A 15925-nucleotide genomic window follows, 5' to 3' on the forward strand; every position below is an offset into this window, starting at 1 on the left:
TTTAGAGAGGAGGGAAGGAATGATTTTCGAAGTCCTCAATGTTAATTCCCAATACCATGCAGCCTGATAACATCAGGTCAAACATGGGCAAGGAATCTGAAATAACTCCACAGAGGCTGGTATCCTAGCACCAAGTCACCCGTTATTCACATGTGGAGAGCCTGACACTGATCTGGCTCCCTCAGAGTTAGCTCTCAGAGTGACCATGGCTTCTGTTTATATCTTTCAGCCAAGGTTCCCTGATTGGATCAGATTAATAGTCCCGATCAGTGAGCTCATACTCTCTGTACCTGTCTAACATCATTACAATCACTACAGAAACCTTTGACTTAACATTCCTCAATCATTATCCTTCAGTTTGCAAATCCTCATATCCACTTACTTTCCAAAGTTATACACCAGTTGGAAGAAGCACTATTGTGGCAGCCTTCAATGCTCAATCTCAAGAGGGGCTCAGTAGAACCACTAATGATCATGTTAACTGAGATTTAAAGGACATAGGTAGCAAATGTTTAACTTACAACCAACATAAATGAAAAGATGGTTATCTGATCATGATCATATAGTTGTTTGTGGGGTGTGCTGCTGTAACTTGGCCACTTCAGTTCATAAATTGCAGCAGTGAACAAGCTCCAAAGTACTTTACTCAATGCAGATTGGATTGAGCTGCCCAAAGGTTTCATGCCATTTATTCTCCCTCTTCCTCACATTCCCTTCTGCTCTTTCTCTCCATAAGTTCCTCAGACTTGAATAAATCAGGAATTACAATTGAGCAAGCACTAATTACAATTGTCTGGATAAACCTTATGTTTGTGGTGAAGGAGTTGATAAAGAATGCTGCCATAGTCCTGTTACTCCCAGACAATACATTATTCACTGAAGTTCACATTCCAAGCTAACTCAAATAAATGTTTAGTTCCGGAAGATGTTTGATGAATGAATGAATGATGTCAGATACTTTTACCTTCCTGAGATTGGCCTTTAATGTAAAATTGCAAAAGAAGTTTTCATGACACAAATAAGATAACCTATTTCACTTATTTGAAAGTAATTGAGGAACAAATGGAGACACTATTGAGAGACGAAGAACTGCATCTTTGCCAGTTATGTAAAATCATTTTAGTTTTTCCTGATGCATCATAATAAATAACTCAACTTCGCTTGAATTAGAATCAATATACCTTTGCTTTCAATACAAAATGAATAAATATTTAGTCTACTGTAACTCAAAGTGTGAAAAAGAAAATTAGTTGTAAATGTTAAAAATGGTAAAACAGACCAAGCAGGCAACTTGACAGAGCTGCTTGTAATAAATCATATTTTTCTTCAAAATCACCAAAAAAGTAATTTTAATTGTCTTGCATAAAATGCTTAGAAAGTGGTCCATTTGGAGATAATTACCGTGTTCCATGTTTGCAGACTATGGAAAAAGAACAAATGAGACACAGTCAGTATATATTAGTCTTGGGGGAATGAGGAAATGAAAATTAAATTTGGAACTCAAGGACCTTGCTGTCTTTCACGTATGAGTTATTTGCACACCGCTGCATTTTGTTTCTTGACTTTTTTTTAGGTCTGATTTGTACTTTGGAATTCCAAGTTGAGCTTGTATTCATCTATCAAATCTGAAAATATGCAATTTGTCAAGACTTTTCATGTGATAAACTGTTCAATTGTGTTTACAGACTGCTACATTTAACACGACATGGTGTAACTGCATATATTATATATTCAGGAAGCTTGAGGTCCAAGTTCAGAATATTTATTTTCAAAAAAAATGCTGGTACTTTTTAACAAGACTACATCTTAATCAAGTCCAGTTTATATTGTCTCTTAGATACAGTAGGCTTGGGTGGCACGGTGGCACAGTGGTTAGCACTGCTGCCTCACAGCGCCTGAGACCTGGGTTCAATTCCCGACTCAGGCGACTGACTGTGTGGAGTTTGCACATTCTCCCCGTGTCTGCGTGGGTTTCCTCCGGGTGCTCTGGTTTCCTCCCACAGTCCAAAGATGTGCAGGTTAGGTGAATTGGCCATGCTAAATTGCCCGTAGTGTTAGGTAGGGGTAAATGTAGGAGTATGGGTGGGTTGCGGGTCGGTGTGGACTTGTTGGGCTGAAGGGCCTGTTTCCACACTGTAAGTCTAATCTAATCTAAAGATGTTTTGAGTCTGATTGCCACTCATGTAATTGCTTTTTGCATTCATACTGAAATCCAAGTTTCTAGCCTTGAATTGGTAATTAAGAAATTACATTCATAAAAACAATAGATAATAGATAGTCAACAAGAATGTGTTATTTTATAGAATCTTTCACATCTTAAAGAGTTTTACAGTCACTCAAGCACTAAAGTGCTTTTTTTCTTGGACTATCCCACAAAATTGAGGATGCCTTTCTTGCAGGCTGTTATTACGGACCTCGAGGAGACTAAATATTCCAATACAGGATCTGTAAACCCTAACACAGGAAGACCAGGTGCTGTTTGAAGAGGCAGGTGCATGGGAAAGACAGGTTTTTGCACTGCACCCCAACCTGAGTTTGTCAGCAATGAATGATATAGTTGGCACATGTATAGATGCTTCTTCTCCATGTTGGGTAGTCTTGGGCTAAAAGTTCCATGTGAGTGGTATTTTGTATTTCTTCAGGGATGGTTTACCAATTGCTTTGAAGCATTACCTCTGCTCTCTTGGTACCTTTTCCTTTTTTTATGTTTTCAGGGAGTGAGGATATCATTATCTAAGTCAGCATTTATTGCTCATCTCTAATTGCCCAACGGGCAGTTAAGAGTCAACCATATTACTGTAGGTCTGGAGTCACTTGTAGGCCAGACCGAGTAAGGACAACAGTTTCCTTCCTTAAAGGGCATTAGTGACATTTCACTGTGACAAAGCTTGGAGTAATGAGTGGGTTTTAGAAGAATTGTGTCAGCCATGTAAATGATGTGGGCTGATTGCTTATTGTCAGTCAATGTGTTAACAACGGGAATGTTGACTTAGTGTCAGTGCCTTCTCTCAAGTCAGGTGATCTCGGTCATTAATTGAATCTGCAAATACCACATCAAAGCAATGGAACCTCATGCATCACACATCCATCACTCTTCTAGAAATCTCTGTCAACCTTGACACATTTCTCATATTCAATAACGTGTGGCACTGGAAAGAGTGCAGCAGGTTAGGCAGCATCTGAGGGGCAAGAGATTCGATGCTTCAGGCAGGACCATTCATCAGAATCCTTTATTATTTCTTATAGTCATATCCCCACCTTGTCCTCATATATTTAACACTGCTGCAAGTCTTGCATTCAGAACACAAGGATTCCAGATGTACCAATTATTCAATTAGAATGACTATATTTACCAAACAATTTACATGCGCTTGAACTCTTCCTCACTTTTGCACAGAAAAATACCCCAGGATAAATGGCAGTCGAATTGCACTGACTGGAGACAGTCATGACTTTATCTGTTTACCTCCTTTTTAATGGAGCTAATGGCAGAATGGATAATTCAGTCATCAACCTTTACATATTTAATTTCACCTAAAGTAGTACCATTTATACATAAATAATAGCATGTGGCTTAAACTTGCCATAATTTTGAGAGCAAATTATCTCACCCAATGCTGTTAACTTTGTTAAATGCCAGACCAGTTAAATGTAGCATAATTAATTTAAGTGGCATACAGACGGTCTAAGATTTACAATCAGTGACTTAATCTTTGATTCATTATTTACATTGACATAAGGAAAATATGATCTTAGAAAATGTTGGCAACAGAGATTTGAACCTGACAACTTGAGACAAGACCTCTGATTTCTCTCCACAGATGCTGCCAGATGTGCGGAGCATTTCCAGCAATTTCTGCATTTGTTTCAAATTTACAGTATTCACATTCTTTCAGCTTTTATTAACTTGCTGGAAGTTTAATTTCTCAAACCACTCTAATCTCTTAGTCACTTCTTCACAACTTTATATAATATATTCTGCTATATTTATCATATTACGTCTGAGAGTCAATCATTCATGGAGCAGAATTCAGAAGTGTGTGGCGCATATACATTTTAAGGGCATTTGACTTAAGCGTACTGTTAAAAAATAATTGGTTTCTTTTTTTTAAATGCAAACCTCAGCAAACTGCATGTAGAATAGAAGGGTCTATCTCCAGTTAATTTATTGTTTTGCAGCAGTGGGTGTTTCATAAATAGTAGATCAATCTGACTAATTATCCATCACTTGATTTAATCATTGCATTTGTGAAATAAGGAGCAGTTGTAACACGCCCATTTGTATTAATATTGATTTATTACTGCAATCACTCGCAATATTTGCAGCCTTTTTATAATTCAGTTCATATATTTAACATTGTTTTCCCAGGCTCAGCTGTAACATGACTTGGATCAGATTTTGACAGCTGCTGTATCACTGAGTGGCACACCACTCTGTGTTACACCATTGTCTGGCAGAGTAGAAACTGGGTAGAGAAAGGTATATTTAGCCCTTAATCCTATTTGAACAAGAGCATGGAGTTCTGATTAAATAATCAACCTCTGTCACTTCAAAGTCATGTTTGGAATAAGTGATCAGTTACTTAACACAGTTTAAGTTTTGAGATTTCCACAGAACACTTGCAATGTGGAACCAGGCCATTTGGCCCAACAAGTCCATCACGACCATTCGGAGAGTAACCCACTCACATCCCTGAACACAATGGGCGATTTAGCATGGTCAATTCACCTAAGCTGCACGTCCTTGGATTGTGGCAGGAAACTGGAATGCCTAAAGGCAACCCATGCAGACATGGGGAGAATATGCAAACCCAAGTCTGGAATCGAACCCAGCACCCTGGTGCTGTGAGGCATCAGTGCTAACGTCTGAGCCACCGTTCCACCATTGTTCAGCAGAAACCATTGGCTGAATTTTAGGTTTCACTACGAGTGGTAACAGAGGCAGATTTGCAAAGAAACTGGAATCACTAGCCCTTGTGCTGATTTCTCCTCTATGTTACTGCAGCCTGCATATCTCAGGGAAGGTCCCGAGTGCATGCTAGATTTCCAAACAACTCCAATTCAGGTGGTTAAAATGCTAATTCCGAGCTGGAAGAGGACCTGGTGAGATTATGGTATGAGCACAGGGGCTTCATGCTGGGTCGGGGATGACCAGGTCTATTGAAACAGAAATGCAGTATGAAGCAAAGAAATAAAATAAAAATGCAAAATAAAGTTGGTAACTTCTTTCATCAGTAAAGTGATAGCAAGCGTCATCAACAGTGCTATTAAACAACACTTTCTTAGCAATAACCTGTTGCCTGATGCTCATTTTGGGTTCTACCAAGGGCTCCTCAGCTCATGATCTCGTTGCAGCCTTAATTCAATCAAGAGCCAAACAGTTTCACACTAGAGCGGAGATGAGAATAACTGCACTTGGCATCAAACTTATATTTAACTGAGGGTGGCATCAAGAAGCCCTTACCAATTAGAGTCCATTTCAGCGTTCCAGAAAGACGACTCTCTCCGCGACTCCCTCATCAGCTCCACACCCCCCACCAAACCAACCTCCACTCCCGGCACCTTCCCCTGCAAAAAATGCAAAACTTGCGCTCACACCTCTCCCCTCACTTCCCTCCAAGGCTCCAAGGGATCCTTCCATATCCGTCACAAATTCACCTGCACCTCCACACACATCATTTACTGCGTCCGCTGCACCTGGTGTGGCCTCCTCTACATTGGGGAGACAGGCCTACTACTTGCGGAACATTTCAGAGAACACCCCTGGGACACCCGCACCAACCAACCCAACCACCCCGTGGCTGAACACTTTAACTCCCCCTCCCACTCCGCCAAGGACATGCAGGTCCTTAGCCTCTTCCATCACCAGACCATGGCAACACGACGCCTGGAGGAAGAGCGCCTCATCTTCCACCTCGGAACCCTCCAATCACATGGGATGAATGCGGATTTCTCCAGCTTCCTCATTTCCCCTCCCCCCACCTTATCTCAGTCCCAACCCTCAGACTCAGCACCGCCTGCTTGACCTGCAATCTTCTTCCCGACCTCTCTGCCCCCATCCTTTCTCCAGCCTATCACCCTCACCTTAACCTCCTTCCACCTATCATATTCGCAACGCCCCTCCCCCAAGTCCCTCCTCCCTATCTTTTATCCTAGCCTGCTTGGCACACCTTCCTCATTCCTGAAGAAGGGCTTATGCCCGAAATGTTGTTTCTCCTGCTCCTTGGATGCTGCCTGGCCTGCTGTGCTTTTCCAGCAAAACATTTTTTTAGCTCTGATCTTCAGCATCTGCAGTCCTCACTTTCTCCTCAATGAGAATGAGGGAAAACTCTGCTGTTCGGAAGATGGTTGTGGTTGTTGGAGATCAATCTCTGCACTGTTTCCTCACTCCTTGGAACACTGTGAAATTTGCACCATCTGATCCAGCACTGAAAGCAATGCAACCCTCTTGCATCTCACCCAATCTCTCAATTACTCTCAGTATAAGGGAAGGTAGCCCATAACAGGGCAGAGTGAGCCCACACCAGTGGAGAGGTGCCTGACATTCTGCTCCTCAGCCTATCCAGGAGAAGACCAGGACATTCTTGCAGGGATGCTTGGACAACTGTCAAAAGGTGTGAGTAAAGTGTCAACAGCTGAATAACAAGTGAAGGAATGGACTCTGAGCCTGACCTATGTCCACCCCAGTCCAACACCAGCATCTCCGCATCATCTTCTCGACTGGCAATCACCAGACTGCCAGGGATCTGCTCAGGTCAGGCAGGAAAGGACCCAAAGCTGTTCGCAATGAGGGATCCCATCCACATGCACAGGGAGGAATAGGAGAGTGTACCTGGGACACAGTAGCACACATTGCCCAGAAGCTTCAGCAGTCCAGTTACACATGCAATGCCTGACTGTGGCCAATCTTCTGAGTGTAAGGGGAGGTTAACCTTGACTTATTTTACTAGGACCTCCTGACTAAAGGCTGACTCCATGGACTTTGGTGAGGGCTCCCACACCTTTCTCCATTTCACCACTGCCAACCATCAACCCCACCATCACTCACCCCCACCAACAAAGACTTTGAGACACGTCTGCCTGTTCAATGCACATATAGCATGTTCAGTGAAAAAGCTGCCGGCACATGATGCAGGTGGGAGATCAACGTAACATACCGCTGCACAGCAAAATGTCCACCCCCTTAACTGAGAACAGCTGACCAGCAAGACAAGCTTCCTGTTCTTGTGGCTGGGCCAACAACAGGGTGAAGCAAAGCATGGATGCTATGCGCACCCAGGCGGTCACTATGTGAGTGAGTGCTTAACTGGTGAACCCTGAGATATATCCTAATTCAGTTTGAGAGCTGGGTGCCTGTCCGTGATGAAGTATCCTTGCAACAGAGTTGAAAAATGGTCGTCCTTTTGCCCTGCAATGCAAGTCCTTTCTTCCAGAATGCACTGCAAGTATATGGGAGTGGGGCCATAATGGTTGTGAGGCATTGGCTGTTGATGTTGTCTATGGATGAGGGGTGCATGACTTTTATGCCCATGGATCATCTCGTGGGCTACAGTTTGGTTCCGTACAACATGGAGGTCATTCAGAACAAGTGACGAGTTTTTCCCTGCCAGATACACTCCCCAGTTTCCACTCCCCAATTTTTTCAGCATCTGGATTGCTTGGAACATTTAGTAAGATACGAAGCTGATTACGAAATAGTCCCATCAGACATCTTGCCTAATTCTGCCCACGTCTTGCCACATCACACCCTCAAAAGGTTTCAAGCGTAGTTTGGAAGCCTCAGTGTTGTGTTGGAGAATCTCAGACAATGTGATTGATTATGCCAAGTTTTGGTTCTGCCTGATATTGCAAATGTCAGTGATTTATGTACAGGATCTCTTTGATAGTGATCATTTCTAAAGAAATTATTCTCTCATAATACACTTACCTATTATACTTGAGTAAACATCAGTCTCATGTAAATGTCGACCCCTATTTTTGATGGAAAAATCTGAAATTTTCCATATTTCTCATGTAAAGGTTGATCCTAATTCTTCACAGATAACAGATCAACATTTGTGAGTCAAGGTATTATCCTGGAGGTAAATGTTACGATGAGGAAATACATTTTTCTTGTGCGACTATATGCTTAGATGTACAATTCGCACCAATGTTCAGCTCCAGATTTCTTAAGTTCACTATGAACAAGTGTTAATAGTGTGATATAAAGTTTATCTTACCATCATTTCCCATATAAGATAGGTCTATATGCATTTAATTCACTATGATGATTGTGCAGCTGTTGACAATTTCTCATGTATACAATGGTTGGTGAGACTATATAAGAGTCAACTGTCTGAAAAGTTTTTATTTCAGATACAAAATGTTAACATTTGAGCTTGAGAAACTAAAGCAACAGTAGATGAGAGAATATTAGAGGGAAATGGAAGAATTTGGTGCAAAATTTCAAGACGTGTCAGGTCAGCATCAGGTGACAACCTTCCTTTGTGTGCAGCTGAGCTGAGCACTTGTGCAGTTACTGCAATTTGTTGTGTTTTTTGCTTATTTGTTCAGAGATCAATTGGGCTTCTGCTAATGCTGCAGTATTTTGGACTGCAGCATGAATTTCAGCCCCTCAACAGTAGTGTCCGTGTAATAGTCGACCCCATAAATTAAATCTTAAAAATAGCCTAAAAAAAACAACTTTTACACAAGCATTTCCAGTATATTTGAAAACATGGAGAGATTACAGGCATTTCTGTATAATGATAGGAAACCAATTCTGTACAGAGTAATATTTTTGGACTGTTTTTCTTTTTACCAGACTTCCTTTAAATTATCAAAATGAGAAGCTTGATTGTGTGAATACAATTTCTTTTGCAGAAGCCAAACTGTTTGAAGTAAATTAGTTCAACTCACATAGATTGAGGCATTCTTATTTTCCAAGGGTATAGAATGAATGCTGATTCTGATTATTGAACATGTCTACAGCAGGGATCTTTGCAAAGTCTGCCAGAAATGTCTACCCAATTTGTGCTTGAGCAAGTTGAATCCCCATGGAGTTCTATGTCCGACATGATTAACCATACCCTTCAGTCAAATCCTCCCTTCAGTATTTAATTCATGTAATGTTGCTGGGAATCTTGTGAATGAAATACACTTCCTTTTATCTTGTTAGATGTTTACAAGCATTCCGTGCAAAATAGACCAGCACAATTATTGTGTCTTTAGCAAGAAGTAATTGCAATTGCACAAGAATCACTTAAACTCACATGGGACGCTATGTATGGTCTTTTATGTCTCTGCGGCAGGAATCTTCCTTTCATTAGTCACTACTGCCTCTACTTTCACACATGCAGTTTTGATTTAAATAAACAAAAATTCTATTTTGATCTCTCAGGAATTACTAAAAAGATAAAAACAGAAACGTTTATAATTCTGACAAAACCTCCCTGTGCAAAGCAATTCAACCTGATAGTCACAACCAATAATATGCAGCTCGAATCTGATCATGCTGTGCATTTCCAGAATTGGCTGCTTTTATAGGAATAGTAGTTTGCCTTGATACATCTTCTTCCGGAAGCCTTTATTACTGGTTAAAACAAAAGTCTGAAGATGTGGGTTGTTGCGGTGACTTTTCAGAAGAGTGTCTATTTATTTTTCAACAAAGGTTTTTGAATCAAACATGGTGCTGATGCTGAAACTGAGTGGGATTCAGTTGCTCTTATTGATAAGAAAGGTGATGCACTTTTCTTCAGCATCTAGAGTCACATTACCAGAATATGCCTGACAATGCACATTAGATTTTTTGTAGCAATTAAGATGCACATTTAAATAGCCTGTGTGAGGATTGAAAATTCCACATTTCCTAAACCAGTTAAGGAGTATCAAAGGTCTGCTGGTGAAATTAGTATAAAATCATAAACTGTGGCTCAATTCCATAAAGATATGAATTTGAATTGATTTTTTGAGATCTCATATTTGTGATCTCAGCCTGAAAAGATGTATTTGCAAATGTTTATTTTGAAAGGTCATTTTTTTTAAAAAGGGTACAAGTTGTTTAAATGTTCGGAAATGGTTTAAGTAGTGAAAATATTAGGGATTGTGTAACATGTTTAGAAAATAACATTACTTTTGGCCTTAAGATACCCTCAGTATAAATTCCTTTATGCATTAGGCAGCATGGTGTTAATTTATAATGCATTACTTTTAATAATCTGTTCCAAATACATACTGACAAAAATTTTGAAGTGGAAGTTCCAGAGATGTGAGAAAGGTCTAAAGCCTGTAGTAAATATATACTGCTGAATTACTGAGATGGACTTTCAGTGTAATATTGTGTCTCACTTTAATTGGTCATTATGGAATCCTCTTGAGCATGACTGCCATCATCTGCAATCATATATGGTGTTTTCTTCTGTGCTATTGAAATTTCAATGGGTGACATGATATCACTTCTCTTAATAGCACGACACACATGCACGCACACACAGGGATCACCAATTGCATGTGCGGAAGAACAATTATCCACCCCAGCATTCATACAAAAGTATCATATGAAAAATGTCTGAGGAATTATGCGCGAGGCAATTGTGGTTTACAAAGAATGAATTGGATCCCTCTGTGAGATGCTGAATGAAGATCTGATGCCAAATGCAAAATGCCCAATGCTCTGATCAGTAGGGATGAAAATCAAAACAGCATTAAATTTCATAGCATGCGGTTCATTTCGATGTGGGAGTGGGACATGTGCAACATCTCACAGTTTGCTACAAAGTCCCGCATTAACCAGGTGACTGAATCAATCTTCGGGATGAATTTGGAACTTACTGCCTTTGACATGTTCCCTGTGAAAGTGAAGGAGAAGGCTTTCACTTTCTATGGCTTTCCCAAAGATAGTTGTGATTATTGATGAGAACACACATTCCATTGAAGGTACCATTACATGATGCAATTTAATTTATCAACAGGAAGAAGTTCCATTCTTTGAATGCATGATCCACCTGCAAGTTGTCCTCCAAGCCACTCACCATCTTGACTTGGAAATACATCCTTCACTGTTGCTGAATGAACATCTTGGAATTCCTTTTCTAAGGACATTGCAGGTCAACCCACAGCATATAGACTGAAGCAGTTCAAGAAGGCAGCTCACCACCATCTTCTCAAGGGCAACTAGAGTTAGGCAATAAATGCTGGCCAGCCAGCAATGCCCACATCGCACAAGTGATTTTTTTTTTTAATGTAGTGATTCTACGTGATACAGATTTGAAGATTCTAAGTCAGAATGTGCTTTACTGAGAATCAGTGTATGATTTATTCGCTCTGGCATCTAGCCATAGATGTTTATAATCAACCTATTCAGAAATACTATTGCACATTTGTGGATCAAGTAGGTCTTGAAGCCAGGCCTCCTGGCTCTGAGGTAGGGATATTACTGCTGTGCCACAAGAGGCCCTAGTGCCATTTATATGAGTTTAGTGAGAAGGTAAATATATTCTAATGATTATAATACAAACATTACTATATATTCCTAATTGAACTGTTTTTTTTTCAAGTTAACAGGTAAAAGCCGAGGTTTTGAAATGAACCTAAATGACATTTAATTTGATTAACTCTTCATGTGTAACTTTAAAATGTTTTTGAATTAATGTGATTCTGGTATTAATTTTTACACATTCCATCAGAGAAAGTGTCAAGTCATGACTCAAGAGCTGCGTAACAGATCAGTGACATTGTCAGCACATAATCAGCTAGCCTGTGATGACGGTTACACCAGGAGACCCATGATGATGGTCTTCAAGATGATATTGTGGCATCATAAACTTCAGAACCATAATGACAGTACATGGATTGAAAGTATTGACAAAGCTCAGCTGTTGCACAAGAAAGAAGCAGCAGTAACTGTATCTGGAATAAGGACAAGGATAAATTTTTACAGGAATTGAAAGCAATTAGCCATTCCTCGGAACAGAAGGATTTGAAGTGACATAAAGAAAACTATCTTTTCATATGCTTAATGAATGGCTGCCTTGTGCCACAAGGATAACTGGTTGTTCTGCATAAGTACTTAAAGAGTTAATCACAAGCAAGTGGTGTCTTCAAACAGACAGTTAAGGCCAAATGCAACAAGGAACAAAGAAGCTACTTTCTGGCAAAAAGGCAAGCTGTGGATTACAATAATTTGAATGAAAAAATCTAAAGAATCATCCATATATCGCATCATGGTCTGAAGAAAGAAAATCTGTATAACTCTAAAATCCTTCATTAGCAGAACTTTGAAGAACAACTCAGTGCAAGGAACGAACCCTGGAGACATTCAGAGACAGATTCTGTTGGTTTCAATTGTAGCTGAATACCATTATTATTCAAGTAGTAGCCAAGTTGAGTTGTGAGGCTTAGCGTGCTTACTTGCTGGGTCTTATTTTGGTTGGTACGTGCAGTAAAGTATAAATCATTGTACCAGTGCTCCATTTTCTTCGTAACATTTTTAAAATAAATAACCAAATTAAAGGTAACTTGTATTAATTTACCACAACAATATGGAGCTCCTTCAACAAATGTATGCATCACATTTAGATAACAGACAGAAAGCTAGAGACCCCTCAGCTTTATTCTTCCAGTCTGTGATAGAATTACAAATGAGTCTGAAGCATTCTATCCACAACCTGACAGGACTACTTGAACAGCACTACAGGTGGTTTCTGCAGTTAATACAAAACTAAAACATAACAGATGTTCCACAGCACTTCTGCCTTACTTCTGTGTTCTTCCTCTTTATCCATAAGAATAAATAGCCTTCAAAAGGGGGTGAGTCAAAGCCCTACAAGGTCCTTCTCGATAGCAGTGGAGCACAGTCAAACAGAAATCTTCAGAGGTTCAAAATATAATTGTGCATTATGATTATTCCATTTACATATTGTTCATTCAAAATGCACACTTTGTATTCTAAGTGGTTTTTACTTTTAAAATAAAAGGGCTAAGATAGGTGTCAATGCCTAAATATCATCCCTTTCTTATCTAAATTTTTAAAAAACAAATTCTGGCCATTTCATTCTTCGATACTATTTCCATTTGCATAGATAGTTTCCATTCAAGTTAATTTCCATCCATTTTTGCTAATTAATCAGTTCACTTTACATCCAAACATAGAGACTTAAACAGATCTTCGCGCCTGTAGGTGTCAAGTGATTTGACTTTTGCAGAGTAACAGATTGTTTTCATTAGCAGATTGTGTTCACAAATGTGATTTACAGCTGGTAGTAACGATAAATATAAAATACTATCTCATGACACATCTTAGAATATGTGGCTAGGTGAAATTTATGCTCTTTCTGCAATTATGTACAAAACCAAAAAGATAAAAGTGTAAATAATTCATTTTTAATGTAAAAACTACAAAGCAGAACTGAACTCTCTGTTACACTGCTACCCATTTCCAACCACCCCTTTAAACAATATTCAATACAGTTTGTTATCCTTTCCATAATTCCAAAACATTTAATGATCTCCAATATTCCCAAGTGGTACAATATCAAAGGTTTTCTAAAAGTACATGATTATTGTGTCCACAGCATTTTCTCCCCACCAACTGTGTTTGTTTTTGCCCCTTCAAAGATTTCAAATAGGTTTTGGCAAACAAGCTCATTTCTTTTGAAATCCATACCGACTGCCTGGAGTATTTTTCTCTTTAGATACAGGGCAGCTCATCTTCAACTGAAGTCAAACTTTTACTGCCTTCAGATGTTAGGCTGGTGCCCTGTAATTAGTTCTGTTTCCCCCTTTCAAAAATGATCACTGACATTAGCCACTTTCTAGCTTTTAGCAAGACAAACATTTTCTAGTATTGTTAAAGTTGTTTTTCAATACAAGTAAATGTCTGGGAAAGACAATACTAAGAGGAAACATAGTAAAGTTTATTAATACAGTCCACTTATTTCTGCACTTTGTTAGGCAGAGTCACAACCAGTTCTGACAGGGATCTGATGATCTAATGATCCAATTAAAATTATATCCATTGCACAACATTGTTGATTAAGTCATGGTTTCAATAATTTAAAAAAAGATACTGATTTACAACTTAATAATGTGATGACATATATTGTTAAGGTTATAAGAATAACATTTTGAGCAAAAGACTGGTTTCTCTGCTGTACTTTATTGCAATTCTATGTAGCTCCAGTAAAGTTATGTCAAATCATTTAATCATCTTCCTTAATACATTGTATGAGGATATCCAAGGTTTGCATAAAGATTTGTAGCTTTCGTTGCGTTAGGATATGTGTTGGTGTTGTTGACACAGAATTAGGTTAGATAATTATACAATAATGGATTTTTAAGTAGCTGTTTTGTAAGTAGCTGAATCGTGTAGGGTCAAAAAGTGTGGTGTTAGAAGAGTACAGCTGGTCAGACAGCATCCGAGGAGCAGGAGAGTCAACATTTCGAGTATAAGTTCTTCATCAGGAATAGAACCTTATTGAGAATCCTCTTCCAAGGATGCCCACCTTGAAGACATTCTCCTCCCAGTTGATTATGAATAGTATACAGTAGCACCTCGACTTACGAACTTAATCCATTCTGGGACCTGGTTCGCGAACCGAAAAGTTCATGAACTGAATCAATTTTTCCCATGGTTCAGATAGCGTAAGAATGCTTGGACGGCTGTTCACAGCGCACGCGCCAAAGGCGAACTGAATGAGATCATGCGGGGCCCGAGAGCTTCTGCGTTCAACAAGTGCATAGCAAAGCAGAACAATGAAACCATGTGGTCGCACACGGGCTTTTTGCGTTCGTACCTTTGTTCGTACCATGAATTTTGTACGTACGTTGAAGCAAACTTTTATGTACAATCCTGTTCGTAAGCGGGGTCGTTTGTATGTTGAGGCGCTACTGTAGTTCCTTTCGTGTAATTTGTCAATAAAATTGTCAAATTCTTTCCTAAGATCAATTTATAATACAGGAGACAATCCAATGTTTTAGATATATATATATAATTCCTATTTGCAGCTATCTATTCTCCAGGCTGACCTTTACACATTCCTTTGTCTGTCCAACTGTTTCTCTCTCTCTCTCTCTCTCTCTCTCTCTGGGCTCTATTTCTATTTATCGTTTACTCCTCCTCCTCCTCCCCAACCCCCTCATCATTTTCTTCAGCATATATGTCCACTTTTCCCAGCTACAATCAGTTCTGAAGAAGGATCATTGGACCCATAACGTTAACTCGGATTTCTCTTCACAGACGCTGCCAGACCGGCTGTGTTGTCTAGCAATTTTTGTTTTGGTTTCTGATTTCCAGTATCTGCAGTTCTTTGTTCACTGAATATATATGTTATGATTTACATGCTTAAATTAAAGTAATTAGATTAGATTACTTACAATGTGGAAACAGGCCCTTCAGCTCAACAAGTCCACACCGACCCGCCAAAGCACAACCCACCCAAACCCATTCCCCTACATTTACCCTTCACCTAACACTACGGGCAATTTAGCATGGCCAATTCACCTAACCTGCACATTTTTTGGAGGAAACCGGAACACCCATATACAGGGAGAATGTGCAAACTCCATACAGAGGGTTGCCTGAGGCGGGAATTGAACCCAGGTCTCTGGCGCTATGAGGCAGCAGTGCTAACCACTGTGCTACCGTGTCGCCCAGAATAGATTATTTCATTGCAAAAGATTCCAGAATAGGAATTTGTACTGAGCATAAAGTCTGCTTGACATTCCATATTTTTGCATTGATTTCCAGTGAATTTCAGAAGATAAACCAAGGCAATCCTGGAATTCCCTCCCTAGTAGGGCATTGTGGGTCAACCCACGGTAGGTAGACTGCAATGGATCAGGAAAGCACCTCACCACCATCTTCTCAAGGACTGTGTGGCATGGGCAATAGAGAGGAATCTTGATTATCTGAACATTGGAATATTCAGCAAGCTCACAAGGTCCCAAT

Source organism: Hemiscyllium ocellatum, chromosome 11, assembly GCF_020745735.1.
Source record: "Hemiscyllium ocellatum isolate sHemOce1 chromosome 11, sHemOce1.pat.X.cur, whole genome shotgun sequence".
NCBI lineage: Eukaryota > Metazoa > Chordata > Chondrichthyes > Orectolobiformes > Hemiscylliidae > Hemiscyllium > Hemiscyllium ocellatum.